General features: G+C 33.0%; 1 long non-coding RNA gene and 2 other non-coding genes across 3 annotated transcripts in view; 1 reads left to right on the top strand and 2 right to left on the bottom strand.

The window, feature by feature from the left end:
• LOC142164233 (uncharacterized) overlaps nucleotides 1-871 on the top strand; it is a 6741-nt gene extending 5870 nt beyond the window's left edge. Inside the window, exon 2 of the long non-coding RNA XR_012694928.1 lies at nucleotides 357-871. This is a non-coding gene — a long non-coding RNA (uncharacterized LOC142164233). The remainder of the gene's footprint in view (nucleotides 1-356) is intronic.
• A 2890-nt stretch (nucleotides 872-3761) lies between these two features.
• Nucleotides 3762-3833, bottom strand: TRNAP-UGG (transfer RNA proline (anticodon UGG)). Its single transcript has one exon. It is a non-coding gene; the product is annotated as a tRNA-Pro (tRNA).
• Nucleotides 3834-4295: 462 nt separating this feature from the next.
• TRNAP-UGG (transfer RNA proline (anticodon UGG)) lies at nucleotides 4296-4367 on the bottom strand. Its single transcript has one exon. It is a non-coding gene; the product is annotated as a tRNA-Pro (tRNA).
• Between the last annotated feature and the right edge of the window lie 5726 nt (nucleotides 4368-10093).

The following is a 10093-nucleotide window of genomic DNA, read 5'->3' as shown; positions in this document are numbered from 1 at the left end:
GCTTTTGCGGCCTTTCCTTTACTGTTCAATTTCTCTGATTCCTACAGAGCTATCAGCCTGGTATATTTATCAGAAATCCTTTCTTATCAACCCAAGTCCTTTGGATTTCTGAATTCCGAAATGTCGCAAAGAACTGTTATTGGTGATGAAATAAGATTTCTGGCATTAGATGATTTAATGCATCTTATTTTAGCCCCATAATTTGAGTTGAAGTCACTGCTTAAGTAGAACACGCTAATTTAGGAACTATAAAGAGGAAAACATTGGCTCTGCTTTTCTTTTTCTCTGATTTCTAGATTAGTTCAGATACCTTCTTGATTAAGGTCTGTTATTCTTGTTTGTCTTTTATTTTGCAGCTCCTTATAAGTAAGCTGGCTCACAAAATAACATCTGAGCTGTCACGCCAAACAGACAACATACCACTAGAGCAATCCTTGATTTTTGGTAACACTTTTCTGCCATAGATCGATAATTTCGGCCATTATTTTTTACCTCCATGATCCATAAAAATGAACCTGTTTATGAATCTCTGCTGAAGGACAAATATATTTGCTAACTGTCACTTAGTTTTGTCTACTTTCTCTAATTGAAACAAAGGCAAAACTGCAATATACATTTGCTGATTAACAATTCTCAGGCTTTGTTTACTCTCTTAAATTGAAAATGTAAAACTGTTTTATCTCAAGACTTTCACTTTTCATAGTTGAGATGCACCTTGTGTCAATCAATTCCTTTGTATCACTTAGGAGTTCTATGTGGATTTTGGACTTTCAGATCTGGTAAAGTGGTAGGTGAGCACAAATCAGCTGGCCTCACTGAATCATGTTTTATTTTTATATTTGTTCGTTCAGATCCAATGGATTTTAACTTAGTTGGTCTCTTCTAATTTATTTTTATTCTTTTAATTTTTTAGATTTTAGATCCATATGAGTTTACCTTGTGTTCTTTGATAGTGGGAGGAATCTCATCTTACATGGTGAGATATTAAAAATGAATTTGGCTGAAAAGTTAGTTGACTTACAATGAGAATGCATTCTGAATAGGAATTTTTGGCCTGTTTGGAAAGCCATCATGTAATTGGATTTGGGTGTAATTACACAGTTTTGGCATGTTTGTAATTGAGTGTAATTGAGGTGGTGTAATTACAGTCTCCAATTCTCAAGGGGGCTGAGAATTACATGGTGTAATTACAGGGTTATTTGTTTAATCTCTTTTCTTTGCTTTCTAATTTACTTTTTCTTTCTATTATTTTTTCTTTCTACTTTATTTTTATTTTAACTTTTCAAATTCTTTTTTTTACAAATATTATTCTTTTTATATTATTTATCTTTTATTTCCTTATTTCTCATTTCCCAACCTTTACTTCACGTGTTTCTACATGATTTCTTATATTTTATTCCTTTCTTAAATATTTTTTTTATTTTTTATATTACACTTAGCTATGTTATTAGTTTAATATTTTTTTAAAATTATACCTCATAATCTTAGATGAATAAGTCATCGACAAATTTGACTTATAATGAATGATGTCTTTAAAGTTGAACTTTGTTATTGGATGTGGTTATATGCAAATTTAACTATATTAAAATGATAGATTATTTTTTAATATATCAATATTATTTTCATTTTTCAACCTTTATATTTTATAATTCCATGTAGTTGCTCATTTTTTTTTTTCTTTTTTTTCTTCATTTAGCATAATTGTGTTATTATTCTAGTTTTGAAACTACACATCCTAATATTAGAAATAATGAGTCATTAATAAACTTGGCATATAATAAGTGATATCATAAAATAGAATATCACTGTTGAATGAGGTTATAGACTTATGTTTTCCTTTCTTTTGAATTATATTTACTTAAATTATGTTGAAACTTATTTTATGTTATGTTGTGAATTTACAATAGAGTATTATGTTAATTTTTTATTGGATTTTGAATTTATGTAATATTTTCGGTTTTATTTTATTTGGTTTAGTAGTATTGACTTATTAACTAAGATTGCATACCATTCATTTTTCAGTTGGAATTGATAGATTATTTTTTCGTAAGACAATTGAGTAATGTTATGGCATTATATTTATAAATATTAATATTTTTATCAAGCATACAGTCCATGATGTTCTTACATAATATGTACTTTTAGTTTTTATAATTAATTAAAGTAAAATATTATTAATTTGAAATAACATGTCAATTAATATATTTTCAAGAAATAATATATAACTTAAATGCCAGATTAAATATCAAGGCATATTTTGTTATAATTTTTAATTTTTCATAATTAAATTTATATTTAAAATTTAATATAACTGTGTAATTACACATGTGCAACCAAACAATACACTTATAATTACACTATAATTATATTATGACAAACAAACAGATCGTCGTAATTACAACTACCATAGTAATTACACAAATTCCAATTACCTGGCGGTTTTCCAGACAGACCCTTAAAGAAGAATTAACTCTAGGTTGTCTGCATTGACAATTTGATTATATATAGGGTTTTGCTAACCTACTACAAAACGTGGTTGTAGTAGGTTAGCAATGTATGCATATTTGGTTTTCCTAAAATACCCTTATTATTTGTTGCCACCAATGTATGCATATTTGGTTTTCCTAAAATACCCTTATTATTTGTTGCTACCACATTAAATTTAAGGATTTTTTTGTCCATTCACCAAAATTCCACCCTTTCATCTCTCCATTTCCCACTCTGAAATTGTTCTGGCCGGAAACAAATATCACAGACCTCATTTTCCATCTCCAACCATGGTTCTTCCCAAATTCTGAATTTTTTCAATATTTTTTCTCTTTGCACCTTGACAAGTACTGTAATGAAAGTAAAAGTCTAGTCTTCTAATGTCTCTTCCTTCGTTGATCAGACTATGGTGTAGTCTTTTTGCCAATTTTCTTTTTTTACCAATCTGGGCGGTGCTTGCGACGAGTGTGACCCACCACCAGCGCCGATGCTGCTACTTTCGCTTCCCATCATTTCTACTTGTTTAATTACTAAAATCTGGTAACATGTCTGAACATGTATGGACATCAGGAAAATAAAACTTCAATATTTGGTTAAAAGGAAGAGGAAGAAATTGGAGGAATTTTGGTGAAATTCATGGATAATTTAGATTTTGATTACAAAATTGATCTTGAAAATAGAAGATGAAGCTCAAATTATCAAAGAACTGATCTCTGCAACTTAAGTGTGGATTTGTGTTTTAGGTTAATGGTGGAATTTTGATTGTTCTTGAAAATAGAAGATGAAGCTCAAATTATCAAAGAACTGATCTCTGCAACTTAAGTGTGGATTTGTTTTTTAGGCTAATGGTGGAATTTTGGTGAATGGACAAAAAAATCCTTAAGTTTAATATGCCGGCATTAAATAATAAGGGTATCTTAGGAAAACCAAATATGCATACATTGCTAACCTACTACAACCATGTAATAGGTTAGCAAAACCCATATATATATATATATATATATATATATATCAATTTGCATAGGAGTTTTTTATTTTTTTGGTTATTTCATGAGCTGAAGAAATTTTGTCCAGTCTCACTGAGTTGTATATACATGACTCTAAGGTGTTCTATCCTACTAGCATAAATGCCTGATGAGCTTTCTGCAGGTAACAAAACATCAATCTCAAATGTGGATTGATTTTGGTAACAATAAAATACAAATCCTACCTTATCCTTAGAATACTTGTTGCTATCAGAATTTCAGGATTAAAAAGAGTACTCAAAAATTAGGGGGGCATTCCGAGAATCGAACTCGGGACCTCTCGCACCCAAAGCGAGAATCATACCACTAGACCAAATGCCCAGCTATTGATGATCCCTCGGTTACAATCTGAATGATAGCTGGAAGTTTCTCATTTTGTTGTCTAGAAGAATGACAATTTTTTTGTGAGAAATCATCAGAGATTATTATGCAAAGCCGAGTATACAAATTTACAGTAGTTACAAAGACATAACCAACAAATTGACCTACAAATTGCTAAAAAAACTTTTCATAAGTCAAGAAGGGAAGTGGAAATGAACTGCAAGAAGTGCAAAACCAGCCCATCTTACTTGCTCAAACCTGCCACATTTATACTTGTAGAAGTTTAATTCATTAAATAGGGCATTGAGTAGGTATTCTTTTAGATGCATACTGTGTTACCTTGTATCTGCACTGCTTCACAAGGGGAAGTCCTATGTAAAGTAAAATTTCTATTTAAAATAGAAGAAACGACAGAGGCTTTTTGATTTATCAGATCTTAGACTAATGTTCTTTAAATAAAATGGGGCATTCCGAGAATCGAACTCGGGACCTCTCGCACCCAAAGCGAGAATCATACCACTAGACCAAATGCCCAGCTGTTGATGGTGCCTCATTGACATTCTTAATGATAGTTGGAAGTTGCACGTTTTTGTATCCGGAAGAAATAACCATTTTCTTTTGAGGAATTATCACATGCTATTATTGAGAGCCGAGGATAGAAATTACAGTAGTTACAAAAGACATAAGTATAAATCTGAGCTACACAGTGCTAAAAACTACAAAGAGAACCTTTAATAAAGGTCATTAAACTGCCCAGCTCTGGTTGTGTAGTCGTTGCAGTTCATCTCTACTTCCTTTGACTTGGCACGAGTGAATTGATAAGTCGGTTCCTTCTTTGTGAATGCAGCTTGTATGAGAACTCTAGCTAGTTGTTTTTTCCTTTTTAAATGACCGTCCGTTAGTGATTGGTGATCATAGTAGAATGTCCTAAGACACCTCCTTTATAAGGGTGAGGTAGAAAGAAATAAATGTTTAAATGTGTTTTCAGTTTTAGTCAATATGGCACAAAATTAGTTGTACCTTTCTCATCTTTTCTATGAAGGTGCACTTAAAGAATTTAAAGTCAACTAAGAGTAAACCCATAAATTAATTTTAAAACCTCATTGCATTCTGATAATCAAGCTTGAATGCGGGTTTATTGATAATTGAGTTTTGATCAAGGTAACACAGTATGCGGGTTTAAGTTTGCATTCTGACATCTTTGAGTTTTGATCATTGGGCAGTTTCTGATCATAAACACCAGTGCTTTGCTGCAAAATAGAGATTCTAGATCTCTTATTTCTCACCAGTTTCATCTTCATTTGCTTGCTGTAATTTCTTTTGAACTTTTGCTGCCACGCATTACTATACTTTTTCAGGTTTGGCTGTTACTGGTGCACGATTCTTTGCAATTCTTTTGTCATTTTGGTCAACTGTATCTGAAACATGAAATCTGATATTTGATGAGAACTTCATCAGACACAATACCATGTCACTAGCTGCCTTAGAGTTTATTACACATAGTTTCGGAGTAACATATCAATAGTGAAATATAGGGTGTCTTTTCTTCTTTCAGGATCTCTCTGTCTTTTCTTCTTTTTTGGATCTTTTTTTCAACAGAGAAATACGCACTGTTTTAGTTTAGAAACTCGGGATGGTACTTGGTTTAGGAGCTAGATTTGTTGCACGTGACATGCTCCTACCACACTTTCCTCCAGTGTCCTCCTGCCTTTAGCTGTTGAACCAAAGCATTGGGGTATCTTATTTTCTAAAGTACCTTATTGATTAATCTAGCGCTTTATTCATCACTTTTATATTAACATCCTGCAGCTCATTTGGTTGTCTGAAAACATGATCTAATGAATTTCATGCTTTTTTGGGGTTTAACTGAATAGAGGGTGAGTCCTCAGCAACGGGAACCATTTTACTCCTGATTAGAGTGGAAAAAATTGGAGAGCTCTTGCCCCGAATAGACAAACATATCACCACATAAATGCTCCCTCTTTTGTTCTGGTGTAAACCTTTCTGCCACTAGTAAATGATATACTAGTTTCAGTTATCATTGTCGACTTCCTTGACCCCTATATGAACCTTTTAAGAGAACAATGATTTATCTTGTCGAATGAAAAACATTTTTACTACTTGGTCAAAATAATGGAATGCAATACTCCAGCAAGTCTATACTTCTGCTTATGATAGTGGGGATGCTTGCGTTAAATTTGGTTTACTTTCATATCTAGGCCCCTCCTGGAACTTCTACATGAATAATCAGATAATCTGGTTAGTGATAAATATGAGAGGTTGAGCAGAATTTGCAAATTATCTTTGGCATTTCCTTCCATCTGTATAAACCTTAGTTGACAACATTACCCACTAGTCGTGCTAGTGGGAGGAGATAGTCTGCATGTTTTCGCTGAAATAGTCGATGTATGCTCAAGCTGAACACCACTATTAATCTTAAAAAAGAAGAAGAAGAGACATGTGATCCTGCCATTTGGTTTTCTTAATTTGACAGGAAGAATCTTGGCCTGCAATATGTTGTAGTATTAATATATGACTGAGTGCTCATTTGACTAAAGATCGTAATAAAGTCTAGCATTCAGTACGGTACACTACGTATTTGACAGAGCAGAGTTAGGTCTTTGAACTATGCTAGATGTTGTCTGCGTAAAATATTCAATGAAGGAAATAAATTAAATTGTCTTCACGTGACTCTTTGAGCCCCAAGATGTACTGTATTACTGTTTGAATGGCAACACCATAAATACAATACGGCAATTTTCAGAACATCAATCTCAGTGTGGATTCTCTAGCAAAATAATTTAGTAACAAAAACCTAACGTATTTCTTGAACAGGCACATCCAAAGGTTGCCACCATAAATAAACGTTTCTTTATGAAATCCAAAGGTCACCACCATAATGAAACGTTCCCTCCCTTGCATTTTAATAATATAAAAGAAACTGACAAGTCACAGTTAACGTTGCCCTCTCTCTCCCATTCCCAATATTTGCCCTCTCTCTCTCTTCTCAAAGGTTTTGATGTTGGGTTATTTCCTTTATATGTTTTGGATTTTATGTTTTATTTTTTATTTTATTGAAAGGTGTTTGTGGATGAGTCGAATATGAAAACCAGTGTCAACATAATTAATGCCAAGTAATTCTGCTATTTCTTCCACAATTTTTTTTTTTTGCTGCAAAGAGGATCAACAAATTTAAGTTGAGAAAAAGGTAAAAAAAATTGTTATTATCTATCGTCAGACACAGAGACTAAGTCAGTGTATAAGCAACGGTGCAGGTACATTCACTGTCTAAGACTCCCAACTACATACATACGCCATTAGAAATTTCCTAAAAAAAAATATGTACATGTAGGTGTAGCAAGGGTTTTTACATCCTGAATCCGATAAACATACACTAACACGTGCAAACTTATGATTTGGCACTATGTTAAATATTTGTTGTAAATCTGTGTTAACTTCCAACTGAACAATGTTTTATTAGCAGAGAACCAATCAAAATTAGAACTCTACCATTAAGTTACACTTTAAAACAGGTATAAGCATAATAATTTCGTCTGCATCCTTCTCTTTCTCATAGGGAAGTGCTCAGTTTATATGTTTTAGAGAATTTGTTAGTGGCCTTGCTTAGTTTAAACATATAGTGTCTGCTCTCTCTTACTCTAAAGCTAATTTTCAAATCTTGCTATGGGACTTTTATCAATGAGTAATTTTTTCTATCTCAAAAATGTTTAATTTATAATAAGCATTTTGGAATATATAGGACACGAAGCTCTTTGAAGAATACAAAGTAGGGATGTTTTTCAGTAATGCACAAATCTTATCAGTTAATGTTTACTATTTTAAAAATATTTAGTTTCTTATTCTCTTTTTGGAACAGGACAAGAAACTCTTGAAACAATAGGGATTATTTCCAGCAATGCACAAATCTTTGAATTCTCTATATGGCAGCTCTTAATTGGACTGTGATTCTTTTTTGTTCGCGGTGTAAACAATGATGTCAACATGATACACTTGGTTATCATGTTGCATAGGATGATGATAGGTAAAAAATGATCGTAAATTGGACATGCTCGGGTTTGATTTTACTAGTCTATTAAAAGGAAAGTACAAGAAAGTGAAATATTTGCTCACTTTCTACATAAGCTTGGGAGATAATCTAAAGTTTTCTATGTACTGAGGATGAAATTGTGCATCTATGTTTGTGAAAATTGTGCTTACTCTAAACTATTCTTTGGTATTTGGGGTTTCAATCCTACATAGATATAAGTTTATACACAAAAAGACCAGAGTTCAAGTTGATGGTTTTAGGAAAAGTGATGTTGCACTTCTCTAAGCCCAAAAACTTCTTTTATATATTTTCTCAAATTTTTGATATTTTCTTCTTATCTTAAGTCAAAATCTGCAAGAAATTAACATCTTTTTTGAGGTGGTTTTTCCTTTTTTGATAATTAACATCCTTGAGTTTTGATCATTGGGCAGTTTCTGATCATAAACACTCATTAGTGTACTTTTTCAGGTTTGGCTATTACTGGTGCATGATTCTTTGCAATTCTTTTCTATCATTTTTCGGACAGAGAAACACGCTCCGTTACAGTTTAGAAATTCGGGATGATACTTGGTTTAAGTATCATACTTGGTTTAAGAGGTAGATTTCTGACGCGTGACATGCGCCTACCACACTCCCCCCTCGCCCTCCTCCTGTGTCCCCTGCCTTTGTTGTTGAACCAAAGCGTTGAGGTATCTTTATCACGGATCAACTTCTGTCGGAGCCGCAACGGCGCCTAACACTACTTATTAGCCAACAGCCACATGAAAACAACGAATTTGATAAAACAAAGTTTAATAACTTAACATCGAAAATATCATAAAATAGTTGAGAAAGTAACAACAATATTGCTACAACCATCCCAAAGATTTAGTGTCATCGAGCATAGGGGTGTTTGTCGGTCGGTTTTAGACATTTCGGTTCGGTATTTTCAGTATTCGGTTTCGTAAAATGCTATATCAATATCGTACCTAATTAAATTCGATATGGTTCGGTTTTTCTCCTTTTGGCTTCGGTTTATTCAGTTCGGTAACTTCGGTTTATTCGGTTTGAATACTAACTAGTGCATAGAATCATAGACAGTAATATTCTTAATTAAAGTACTCAAAAGTACAAAATTAAAAATGTTTGTCGACAAAAGTTTTGTCCAAAATCAGCAAATACCAACCTAGAGAGAGAAAACTTAGAGAAATGTCTTGTTACTTGCTTAGAGTTAATTGATGAACTTAGAGAATAAACGAAAGTAAAATTTTAGATATCTTATATTTATGTTATAATTAATAAAATATGTATTGTATAATATAATATATATTTTGGTACGTTATCGGTATTTCGGTATTTTATTTTAAAATACCAAATACCATACCTAATACCATTTTTTTTAAACTTAAACCAAATACCATACCGAATACCAAAATTTTCGATTTTGGTACGGTAATTCGGTATTTACCAAATTATGCACAGCCCTAATCGAGCACATGAGCATTAAAAAGTATCAAAATACAAGGCCAAATTCTCAATACAACTGTCTGAGTAGTAGAACAGTAATAATAGAAATAATGAAAGAGGACTTCAAGGTCTGCAGATGGTATAGCAGCGACCCCGTAGTCTCCCAAAAGCTGGTAGCAACAGAACTCTAGAGAATACCTCGTCCGGAAGTACCTGGATCTGCACACGAAATGCAGAGTGTAGTATGAGTAAAACTGACCCAATGTACTCAATAAGTAACAAAACTAACTGTGGACTGAAAGTAGTGACAAACTCAGAAACAACAGCCAGAGACCAATATTAATAACCAGTAACAGTTCAGACATAAAGAAATAGTAGAAGCAGGTAACTCAATGATACTATGTTCAGCTTGTTCACATTTCAAGAATTTAGGCATGCTTTCCAAGTATAACAGTTTAAGCCCAACACGGATAAGACACTTCATTTACCAGCTAGCATGAGAAAGGTACATCTTTATGCCTACATGTCAGGTATACATGTCAAAATCAACAATATCACTGTGAAACCATTAAGAATAACCACACATCAACACTTAGCACTATAGGGTTGCATGGTATAACTGTCCATCATCAAGCATGTATATAAAATATTGTGTCTGCGCCTATTGTTGGTATGCCGGACTCCAGAGGGGCGAATCCTACCTAAGAGCTAATCATAACCATATAGACCAATTGTGAGGCCTGGTGCACGCTTTGCCCAAATCAAT

This window comes from Nicotiana tabacum, chromosome 9 (genome assembly GCF_000715075.1).
Source record: "Nicotiana tabacum cultivar K326 chromosome 9, ASM71507v2, whole genome shotgun sequence".
Lineage (NCBI taxonomy): Eukaryota > Viridiplantae > Streptophyta > Magnoliopsida > Solanales > Solanaceae > Nicotiana > Nicotiana tabacum.
This window is presented reverse-complemented; position numbering and strand designations above follow the sequence as displayed.